The sequence below is a fragment of the Corvus kubaryi genome, unplaced genomic scaffold, assembly GCF_017639235.1.
Source record: "Corvus kubaryi isolate FWS band 111438036 unplaced genomic scaffold, C.kubaryi_AGA036_p1.0 split1-37355, whole genome shotgun sequence".
NCBI lineage: Eukaryota > Metazoa > Chordata > Aves > Passeriformes > Corvidae > Corvus > Corvus kubaryi.
In genome coordinates, this window is record NW_024582078.1 from 2,735,470 (window position 1) to 2,746,187 (window position 10,718).

Below are 10,718 nucleotides of genomic sequence, written 5' to 3' on the forward strand. Positions count from 1 at the left end.
CACTTATATTTATACTTACGTTTATACTTATATTTATACTTATATTTATACTTACACATATAACATTTAAAATATAAAATATAAAATAAATATAAAATAAATATAAAATAAATATAAATACAAATATAAATATAAATATAATATTAATATAATTATAAACTAAATATAAATTAAAGATAAACGAAATATAACCTTAAATACATCAATAAGTAACCTTTTCCTTTAAATCCTTTCCTCTCACCCCACAAAGCAGCGGCGTTTGGAGCAGCCCTGCTTTTGTTGTGACAGCTGCTGCGCTGTCAGATTAGGCCAGAGCACAGCTGTTGGCTCCGTGTTTTCCTCCAAACATGTCCAAACCGCTCAGGATTTGGGAATTTTCCCCTTCAAGCAGCCCCCCAGGAATGCCCCCACCGAGCTAATTGCTCCGACAAAGGCGGGGATTCATTCCGGGCTGCGGAATAAACGAGGGAAGTCGGCCTGCAGCTTTTGAAGGCCACTTCAAAGGCCGCCTCCAGAAAGGAAAGGTGGGGGCAAAGCAGCTTTTAGTGCCCAGGAACTCCCCAAAAGGCTTTTGGAGATTAAAAACTGAATGTTCTACTTGAGTCAAAAGAGTAAAAAAATCCCTTTCAACTCCGATTCCCCCCCCCCAGGATATTCTAAGACCTCTGCAACGCTCCACGTACTTCATTCCCTTTATTCCAGCTCCTTTATCTGCTCCTGCAGCAGCATTTTGCTCCCTTCCCATCCAACTCCCTGCCAAAGCCTTCCCTGAGTTGGTATTTTCAGGGATTTCAACCTAAAAGAAGCAAATACGGATAATTTAGGGACGGCCCATAACGCTCCCTAATCCCAAAGGGGTCGCTGATGTTTCTTTGGCGTCCCAAAGCCAGGAAAAGCCACATCAGAACCCCCCAAAAACCCCAGCCCAGCTCTGAGCACAAAGGGTTATTCCAGCAGCACATTTCCATGGATGTTCCCGGCACAGGGAATACCGGGAATGTCGCGCCCGGCTGGATGCGACAGCTGCTGCTCCCTGCGGAGCTGATTCAACATTTGCCACCCCCACCAGGGGCAAAATAAAACATCCCCAAAATCAACCCCTGGCGGGAGTTTAAGGAGCAAACCTGCCTCGTTCCGCTCATTTAATTCCCTTTACCAGGGCTCCGAGCTGCTCTTTAATGCCTCTCCGGATCAAAAATCTTTCCTTACTCCACGCCAGAAAGTCAAGGAATTGGGACAGGATAAAGGCAAACAAACTCAGACATCCACATGGTTTTTATTTCTGGTTCTGAGGCTCGGGACAGGTTCTCGCAGGACCTCACAGGGCACCAAACCACTGGAAGCGCTGTAGAAAAGTGAAGTTTTGTATCAACAGAGCCCCTGCGCCACCAGCACTCACTTCACCGGGGCCTCGATAAACATTCCCACAGAATTTCTCAGCGCTGCCTATTGGAATTCCCAAGGAAACCTCAGGAAGAGCTGGCAGATCCCTCTGCTTCAGGGATCTCTCTTCATCAATCCCCAAAATACTGGAGGAAGGATGGGCACCCATCCAGGAGACCCCTTCATAACCCGTATTCACCCCCAACGCGACTTTTTAACGTTCAGTACTCAACATTCGGGAAGAATTCCTTCCAAACCTGACGCTCAGGGGCAAAAAGGAGGCGGGCGGAGGGGCTCGGGAACCGCGGGAGCTCCGCTCGCCCCAAACCCGCGGGGTCCGCGCCCCGAACCCCCCGAAAACCCCGGGGGGCGGTGAAAAAGGGAGCCCCGAGGGGCGCCGTGACCCCGACGTGATTCGAACACGCACCCTTCTGATCTGGAGTCAGACGCGCTACCGTTGCGCCACGAGGTCTCGGCAGCACCCGCTCCGCCCTTGCTACAAGAGCCTGTGCGCCGCCCCTCGCGCAAACTTCCGCTGCCGAGCTTCGCTCGCCCGCCCGGGAATCTCCGCACACCGGGAGCTCTCCGCACACCGGGAGCTCTCCGCACACCGGGAAGCTCCGCACACCGGGAAGCTCCGGTTTCTCCGGGATGGCCCCGCAGCAGTGGCCGCGCCCCCCCCCCGCCCCGCCCTGAGGGGCTCCGAGCCCGCCGCGCTGGCCACGCCCCCTCCACACACACATGTGGGCTGTACCACCGTCCGTGGAGGGGTGGCGCGGCCTCACCAGTTGCGCGCTCCAAAGGCCGCGGAGGAGGAATCCCCCCCCCCTACCCCGCGGTGGTTTGTCCCACGCCGGCCGATTTAAAGGGGCCGCGCGGGGACGTGCGATGAGTTGGGGGCGTTCTCAGCCCGGCCGAGCCCAGGGGGTGGGGGGAGTTCTCACCTCCTTTTCCTGCCTTTTTCCATGTGTTTCGAAAAAAAAAGGTCTGCCAGCGAGCTGGAGAGGGACTTTTGATATGGGCATGGAGTGGTAGGATAAGGGGAGTCGCTTTATACTAAAAAAGAGGAGATTTAGATGGGAAATTGGGAAGGAATTCTTCCCTGGGACTGTGAGGAGGGCCTGGTAGAGAAATTGTGGCTATCCCATCCCTGGAAATGTCCAAGAGACTCCACCTTTCCCTGTCTCCCTCCCCAACCTCCCCTTCTGTTCCCATCCCACAGAATAAACCTCAATCTCCGAGCGGTGCCATAAATCCCATTTATTCCCGCAGCTCCACGTGCTGGATGGGCTGGGAAAAAGCTCATTCCAAGCGCAGACAGAGCCGCTCGAAGGAGAATATTCACCGGGAGGAGACGGATCAATAGGGGAGTCTCGGGGCAAACCGCACCCGTAATTTATGGGATCACCGTGTAAACGAGGGGCGATGCAGCGGGAGCCGCCGGGATCGGGGTGTCCGCGGCTCCAGGAGACCTGGAAAGGCTGGCATCGGCATCCATCGGCTGAGCTCTCCTGATCCCTTTCCAAGGCGCTCCCGGGATGCTCCTGGATCCCTCCCTGGTGCTCCTGGATCCCTCCCTGATGTTCCTGGATCCCTCCCTGATGCTCCTGGATCCCTTCCTGATGTTCCTGGATCCCTCCCTGACGCTCCTGGATCCCTTCCTGATGCTCCTGGATCCCTCCCGAGGAGGGCAGGGAGAGCCGGGAGATGCCCCAAATCCCGCCGTCCCCCAGGGGACGATGGATGTCGGAAGAAAATCCTCCAGGAAAACGCTAAATCCCGGCCAGCGATGCTCGTTAGGACGGAGCCCAATAATTACTCAAATAAATTGTGGGGGTTTTTTTTCCCCCCATCTGACTTCCAAAGCCTCTGGCTGGGAGTTTTCCCGACATCCCAGGCATCGCTGTGGGGCTGGTTTACGCCTTAACAACCCCCGTGCCCTCCCCCGCATCCATCCCATCCCCAAACAACGGGAATTTCTATTTCAGGGCTCTTTTGGAAAGGGGCATTTTGGGAAGAACCAGCCGAGAAAAGGAGGGAGCAAAATCCCTCACCTCCAAACGACCATAAACCCCACACCCCAAAAATCATCATAATTAATTAATTAATTGGTTTGTTTATTTATTTCTTCCTCTGGCATAGGAATTCCGATAGGAAGCGCTCTGCTCTGTGCGTGGAAGACGCCCGTGCTTATTTACAAACGCCACGGTTATTTTCTCCCCCCCCCCCCAAAAAAAAACCCAACCCCCCAAAAATAAATGTACAGTACGGATTCCTATGGCTCCTGGGGCCGGGAGATTCCCGAGGAACATCTCAGGAGTCCCTTCCCGATGAAATCCGGGCAGCTGGGATTTAAAAAAAGAAAAAAAAAAAGGACAATAAAAAGAGATTAAATTCTTTGATCCGTGTCAGGCAGCAGGAGGGAGAGGCTCGAGGATGGTTCTGTGCCTTTCCTTCTTTTCCAGGGATCGATGCAGGCTGGAATCAGGAAAATTGATGGGGTGGAGCAAAATCCCGAAGCAAAGCCTCAGGTTTAAGTAGGGCTTTGTGGAGTCAGGACCTGCTATGAGGCTGGCTTTGGTTTTGCTGGTTTTTTTGTGTGTTCTTGCATAGGAGAAAACCTGGAGAAACAGGAAAAATCTGGGGGTTGGGAGCCAGTCCAAGGTCATTTCTGCATAATTAATATTTTTCTACGTATCTCGGTGTCAGGCTGTCCCTCTGGATTTATCCTGGAAGAAAACAAGGCTGGAATTCCACCCTCATCTTTACACTTGTGATAAACTCCAGATTAACCCCAAATTAAGTCTTTAAATGTATCGCTCGTGTGGCCACCAGGAATCCTTGTGCAAAAACAAAGTTACATTCAGGAAATGCCCTGTGAGTTCCGCCAACTTCCTCGGATTTTTGTTTGGCCCAGAGCTGATCCCGAAGGTCCTCGCCAAGGGCAGCGCTGGGGATGCCAAGGTGGAATTCGGGAGGATCTGCTGATGTGCAAAAATAGGAGCAGACAAAGTCAGCATTTTCCCAAAGCAACGGGAGCTTCCCTGGGCCCACCTGGAGCTGTCTGGGCCCTGTCCTTGCAATAACATTTGGAAAAACACCGAGTTTTGGGGCAGCCGCAAATTATTTTGGACCATAGGAAGACTGGAAGCAGCTGGAAGAAAATCCTGCCCACGGCAGGGAGAAAGGACAGCTTTGACCAGGTGATTTCTGGGGAAAAAAAATTTTAAAGGGTTTTTTGTTGTTGTTGTTTGGGGTTTTTTTTCTCTTGGCTGCAGGATCCATTCCTTGGATGCAGGAATTGCCCTGCCTGGAGCAAGCAGGGCCCGTGGTGAGTCCAGTGCTCCAGGTGGAGCGGGCTGGAATTCTGTCCTGCTGGGGAATGTCTGCCTCGGGATCTCCAGGGTGATATTCAGCTCCTTTTTCCCATCTCCAGCAGAAGATTTAGGAAGGTGGTAGAGGATGAGGAGCTCAGGCTGCAGCTTTCCCCTGGCTTTCCTCCTGCAGCCGCTGCTCGTGGCCTTCCAGCTGAGTGCCCGGGGCCGGGCAGGATCCCTCCAGCACCAGGATCCCTCCAGCACCAGGACCCTTCCAGCACCAGGATCCCTCCAGAACCAGGATCCCTTATCCACCAGGACCCTTCCAGCACCAGGATCCCTCATTCACCAGGACAATTCCAGCACCAGGACCTGGGTGACATCCTCGGCAAGGTCATTCCTGGGCTTTGGCTCTTCCCTGGCCTTCCTGGGGAGAGGGAGGGGAGAGGAAATGAGAGAATCTGCAATAAATGAGAGAATCTGGGATAAATGAGAGAATCTGGGATAAATGGAGAACCTGTGGGATGAATGAGCGGATGAAGCAGCTCCCCCCGTGCTCCCCCAGCCCCTGATTGCTCAGCTCCCCTTCTCTGCCCAGCACCATCCCGGACACTTTGGATCAGCCCCTGAGCCCCCCGAGATCCCCCCAGACAGGGCAGGCAGAGGTGACACCGCCGGGGAGGTGACGAGAAGGAGGCACCCGCTGTCCCCCCGGCAGTCCCGGCGTACCCAGGGGACAGGAATGGGGTCCCGGGCTGCTCCTCACACGGCCGTCTCCTGCCCCCCGCTGGCCTCTTCCTTCTTCCTCTTCATCTTGCAGAAGCCGTGGAGGCCACAGAAACAGGCGAAGGTGAACTGGGGCATCCCCCGGAGCAGGAGAGGCTCGGGAGCGACCCCGGGAGACCTGGATGGGGACAGGGAGAGGAGTCAGGGCGGCAGCTGGGAGTGCACGGGCAGGAGGGAGGGTGGAGAGCAGAGCCCCAAATCCCAAATCTGGGACGTAAAACTGGGACATCACCCTGGAGCGGGACACATCTCATCCATCTTCAGTCCCTCTCCCTCTCCCTTCCCCTTTCCCCTTCCCCTTTCCCCTTTCCTCTTTCCTCTTTCCCTGCCACTCTCTCCCAAATTCCCCACCCCGCCAAATCCGTGGAGACCCAAACTCTCCCCCAGCCCCTCTCTGGCCAGCAGGGAGCAGCTCCCGGTGCCCGTGGAGCTGAGGATCCCTGGGGTTACCCCGGCACAGGGGCAGCACCGGCGGTGCCGGCACAAAGGGGCTCAGCTGGGACCGAATTCCCTCTCTTTGTGTCCGTTTTCCAGCAGATAAAATAATGCCCCAAAGCCCAGCCCACGCCACGGCCCAACAGCTGCAAAATGTAATTATGCAAATGCAAGGCTGGGGGGTTTTAAATAAATAACAAATCCTCGCAGAAATGCTGTCTGAAGGGAAATCTTCACTCGCTCCCTGCTTGAATTCTGAGCTTTTCATCAAATCACAGAATCCCAGACTGGTTTGGGTTGGAAGTGACCTTAAAGCCCACCCAGTGCCACTCCTGCCATGGGCAGGGACACCTTCCACCGCCCCAGGGTGCTCCAAGCCCCGTCCGGCCTGGCCTTGGACACTTCCAGGGGTGGAAGATTCCATGGATAACCTTCTGTGCAGTTTGCAGATGGTTTTGCCCCAGAAGGGGCAGTGCTGGTGCTCAGGGGGAGTCTGGATTTGGGATCAGTTCCCATCAACACCAGCACGGACAGGGAGCACTCGGAGCCTCAGTTTACCCTCCGTGAACTGGGCATGAGCTCGCAGGGTTTGAGGCACTGTTTGGGGCTCCCCATCCCACAACCCTGTCAGAGTCTGGAGCAGCCCTAATTCCCAGCAGGGCCAGGTGGGAGGAAATGAAGCAGCCAGAGCAGGTGGAGCCCCGTCGGTGACAGCGGTGACAGCGCCGGGGGGCGATGCCACATCCCCGCCTTCCCCTTCTCCCTCTTTCCAAGGGGCCCAGCTGCAGCACAAAGCCCGAAACATCCCCTTTAATTCCCTCCTGCCGTCCGCGGCCATCTGGGTACCTGTCTGGGGGCTCCCAAATTCAATCAGGCCACCTCTGGAGCTCACAAATCCCCACGGCCGCCCCTCTAATGAGCGCCCCGCTCTGAATGGCTTCCCCGCACCGCGGCGGGTCCCGGCGTCCCCTCTTTGTGCGGCCGCTTTTTGTGTTCGCCAGCGCCGGGATGGGAATTCGGAGGGAGCGGCTGGGGCCGGGGGGCCCGCGGGGGCCGGGGGGGCCGCTCACCTCCCACCCCCGCGGCCTCCCGGGACCGCGCGGCTCCAGCTGGAGCGGGGAAGGGAAGGGAAGGGGGGAACAGGGAAAGCTGTGGGGGCTGCTCCAGCGCTGCCCAACCCCGGTCTGGCCGATGCTTTCCTTGCTCCGGGGGTGTTTAACCCTGTCCAGAATAACCAACCCCCCCTCCCAGACCTCCCAGGGTGGTCCCCAGGGGTGCCCTGTGCCACCTCACATCCCCCTGTGCCCGTCCCCCCCCTCCTTGCAGACACAAAACCACCCCGAGAGCCTGGGGGGTCTGGCTGGGACCCCATTAGGGACCTATTGAGATATTTAGAGGGGCTTGTAGCGCGCGGGCTTTTCAGGCTGACCCTCTGCCTCCCATTCAGGCAGGGGACAATGATGAATGAGCCCCGGAGAATGGAGGCAGCCCAGCTGAGGCCGACGCTCCTGTTCCTCTTGAAAAGGTGGAAAAAGGGATCCTGGAGGAGCAAGGAATAATTAAAAAAATTAAATGGACTGGCTCGGGCAGCGCTGACAGAAGCCCTGGCTGATTTGCAAGGGCCGGGCAGGCACCCCAGCCCCGCGCTGCCCTTTCCATTCAAGGGAGAAGATCCTCGGGATAAAACTCAGCTGCAGCCGAGAAAATGCGCGGAGCATTAAAAATGTAAAGCTGGAGAATTCTCTTTAGTCAACTGCATCACCGCGGGCCGTGTTTGTCACTGTCACAGTGATGAATTGGGAGCTGTCTGCAATCAGCATGTTCACTTTAATAATGTCACTTTCCCTGAGCCCGAAAAAATCTCTTTCTGAAGCAGCTGGACCGAGTCTGTTCCTTAACCCAGCAATTCCCATTTCCCTGGGATTTGCTGGGCATCCGGGAAAGCTCCTGGCACCAGGAGCAGGTTTAGGAGGGAAGGAGAGCAGGGATGGCTCGGCACAGCCCCACTGCAGGGACACTCCCAGGTGACACCAGTGGCCGCCAGCCCCCGGGTTGGGATGCTCAGGCACCAGGATCTTTCATTCCAGCTGATTTTCCTCCCTCTCCCTCAGCTCTCCTACTTCTGGGAGACACCCTTGAGTTGACTTTTCAGCGAATCGGTTGGAAAAAACAACAAGTTTTGCGTTTGAACCCTCGGATTTCAGAGCTGCCTTTGCCGCCGGCATGCCGGGCGCTTTCCTTGGGAAAGGAGATCATTTGCAATGGAAATCGGGGCTGTACTTTTTGCAGGGAGCCGAATGGAATTGAATTATTTGTGATGAAATGGAGAAAAAAAAATCTCGTTTCGTTTGCCTTTCGTGATAACCAGTCCATCCATACCCACAGCCACGATTTTTAGGAAGGACTGATGATTTGGGGATCACCAGCCTGGCTTTCTAAAAGCCACTGAGGAAAACACCCTTGGAAGAGTCACAGCTGGGGCTTGCAGGGATTCCCTCCTGAATCCTGGACTTCTCTGGGTGATGGGGATGCTCCACGCACGAACCTTTGCCTGGGATTCTTGTTCCTTTTGGCTTTTCAGCATCCAAAGTTCAGCTCCTGCATCCCAGAACTCTCTGTTGGGGCATCCTCTCCCTGTGTGGACGCAACCCCTTTCCCACACTCCTCATCCTCTTCCTCCCAGCCCCAAAATCCATCCAATTTAGCATTTTTCCAGCCAAGCTTTCAAACTCATTATTTCCTAGCCTGGCTTTTTAATTTTTTCCCCCCCAAAAAAAACCCTCGGACACTTCTCTGCTTACAACCAGTCCTAAGCCAAACTCCACTTCAAAGCTGCTTCCCTAATGAGCAGCAGAGCTTTAAAAACCCAACAACAGAGGAGCCAGAGGAGGGGATAAAACCCACCTGAAAAGCAGCACCATCCCTTTAAGGGGAGATAATGAAGGGAGAAGATGTTGCCTGGCATGTTTGCAGAGAATCGCTAATTAAAACATCGCTTCTGTAAAGTCTGCTGATCCCATTGATTCTTTCCCCCCACACAGTTAATTTGCTGCTAGCAAGGCAAAGTCGCCAGGGTCCTCGTTATAAAAATTTCACTGGCTGCAGCTAATGGTTGTAATTAATAGGTGCAATAAATTTCAAATGGGCAGCCGGGGTGTTCATTAGCTCGGGGCTGACTCAGCACCGGTGGCCTCACCAGTTCCTAAATAACCATTCCCAGGCAGCCGGGAGGAGGAGGAGGAGGAGGAAGAAGAAGAAGAAGAAGAAGAAGAAGAAGAAGAAGAAGGTGCACAACTGGTGCAGCCGTAATTCCCCAGCCAGGGCAGAGCTGGGTAAATAATTCCAGGATTTGTGTCCTTTTAGTCTCGTTTCTTTTTGTCCCGCCGGTGAATTGTCAGTGCAAACCTTCCTCCAGCTCCCCAGCTTTCCCAAACGCCTGGATTTGGGGTGAGATCAGCACTCGAGGAACTGAACCCTCTGAGGCAAAATATCCAACAATAACACCTCACATCCAGGCATGGATCAAACCCAGGCATGGCTTGGGTCGAGGATTTGGGATTTAATGTGGATTTTCACGTCCTGGTTCCTCCTCTCCGGGCATCCCGAGCCAGGGTTGAGCTTCAAACCTGCCCAGGCTCCTGCTGAGCATCATTCCCTGCCTGGAAGATCCCATGTGAGCACCAACCCTCCCAGGGAGGGCGCTGGGTGTCCCACAGGGCCGGGTGCTGCCACAGCTTTGATTAAAAAACTCAGCTTTTCGGTTCATTATCATCTGGCTGTAATTAAAATATTCATAATTGGCACGCTTCCGCCAATTTATCCCCTGGCACCAGCAGCCGCGGGGTTGGGTGACCCAGCAGGGAGGTGTTGCTGCTTCCCTGCATTGCCCATCCCAATCCCCGGTGGAATTTGGGAGCTGGCGCCCTGTCCCTGCACATTCCTGAGCCAGAATTTGGGCTGGTGCCCCCCAGGGATGCCCAGGGGCTGATGTGGCATCGCAGGGGCTCCGTGCCGGGACACGAGGCTGTAATTCCCACTCCAGGCAGGACAAGCCCGTGCCTCGCCCGGTTTTGGGATGCTCCACACCCAGAGCCCGGCAGGAGCCCGGCCGGGGGATGCCTCCCTCACTCATTATCTGTAATTAGTGCTTGTCCTGCTCTCCACCATCACTCCTGCGAGCTCAGGAAGGACCAGCGAGTGCTGGAGGGGTCCAGCTGCTCCAGAATTTGCCTTTGCCGGGTGTTTTTGGGCACAGAACTACCCGGGAATGGCTCGGAGCCGCTCCTCCTCCAGCTCCTTTCAGCCCAGCGCTGGGATGAACTGGGAGTCCGCCGGGCGCCTGTTCAGAACCAGCCGAATTCGCAAAGATGCTTTGAAAATTCCCACCCGATCCCGCTTTCTTCCGCCCTGCCGTGAATGTTTCATCAGCCGGGGCAGCCGCGGAGGTGGCCCAGCCCTGCCCTGGCCGCGGGCAGCGCTCGGAGCCGTGCGGGCGGAGCCGCGCCAATCGAAAGGTGCCCGGGAGGTGATGCCAGCCGGGCTGGGAGCTCGCCTGGCGCTGGCAGCTCCTCCTCGGAACGATGGAGCTTTTCCAAGGGGCTCTGCCAAGGTTTTCTGCTCGGCAGCGCTTTCATGGGAACGCTCAGGGGGCGCTCGGGGGACCCAGAGCTGGATGGGGTCTATGGGATGCGATCGGCAGGAATGGGGTCTGTGGGATGGGGTCTGTGGGATGGGATGGGATCAGCAGGAGTGGGGTCTGTGGGATGGGGTCTGTGGGATGGGATCAGCAGGAATGGG

The 10,718-nt window shown here is 55.5% G+C and overlaps 2 long non-coding RNA genes and 1 other non-coding gene across 6 annotated transcripts in view; all 3 read right to left on the minus strand.

Moving 5' to 3' along the window:
- Window positions 1-1,257: 1,257 nt before the first annotated feature.
- On the minus strand, window positions 1,258-2,050 carry LOC121657696. Its single transcript, XR_006013693.1, has 2 exons — window positions 1,811-2,050; window positions 1,258-1,345 (listed from the first exon to the last, which is right to left on the minus strand). It is a non-coding gene; the product is annotated as an uncharacterized LOC121657696 (long non-coding RNA).
- Window positions 1,784-1,855, minus strand: TRNAW-CCA. Its single transcript has one exon. It is a non-coding gene; the product is annotated as a tRNA-Trp (tRNA).
- Window positions 2,051-3,479: 1,429 nt separating the features above from the next.
- LOC121657689 overlaps window positions 3,480-10,718 on the minus strand; it is a 26,675-nt gene continuing 19,436 nt past the window's right edge. For all 4 annotated transcript variants that reach the window (XR_006013682.1, XR_006013684.1, XR_006013681.1 and 1 more), the window contains exons 2-3: window positions 5,430-5,604; window positions 3,480-5,127 (exon numbers count right to left, since the gene is read on the minus strand). This is a non-coding gene — a long non-coding RNA (uncharacterized LOC121657689). The remainder of the gene's footprint in view (window positions 5,128-5,429; window positions 5,605-10,718) is intronic.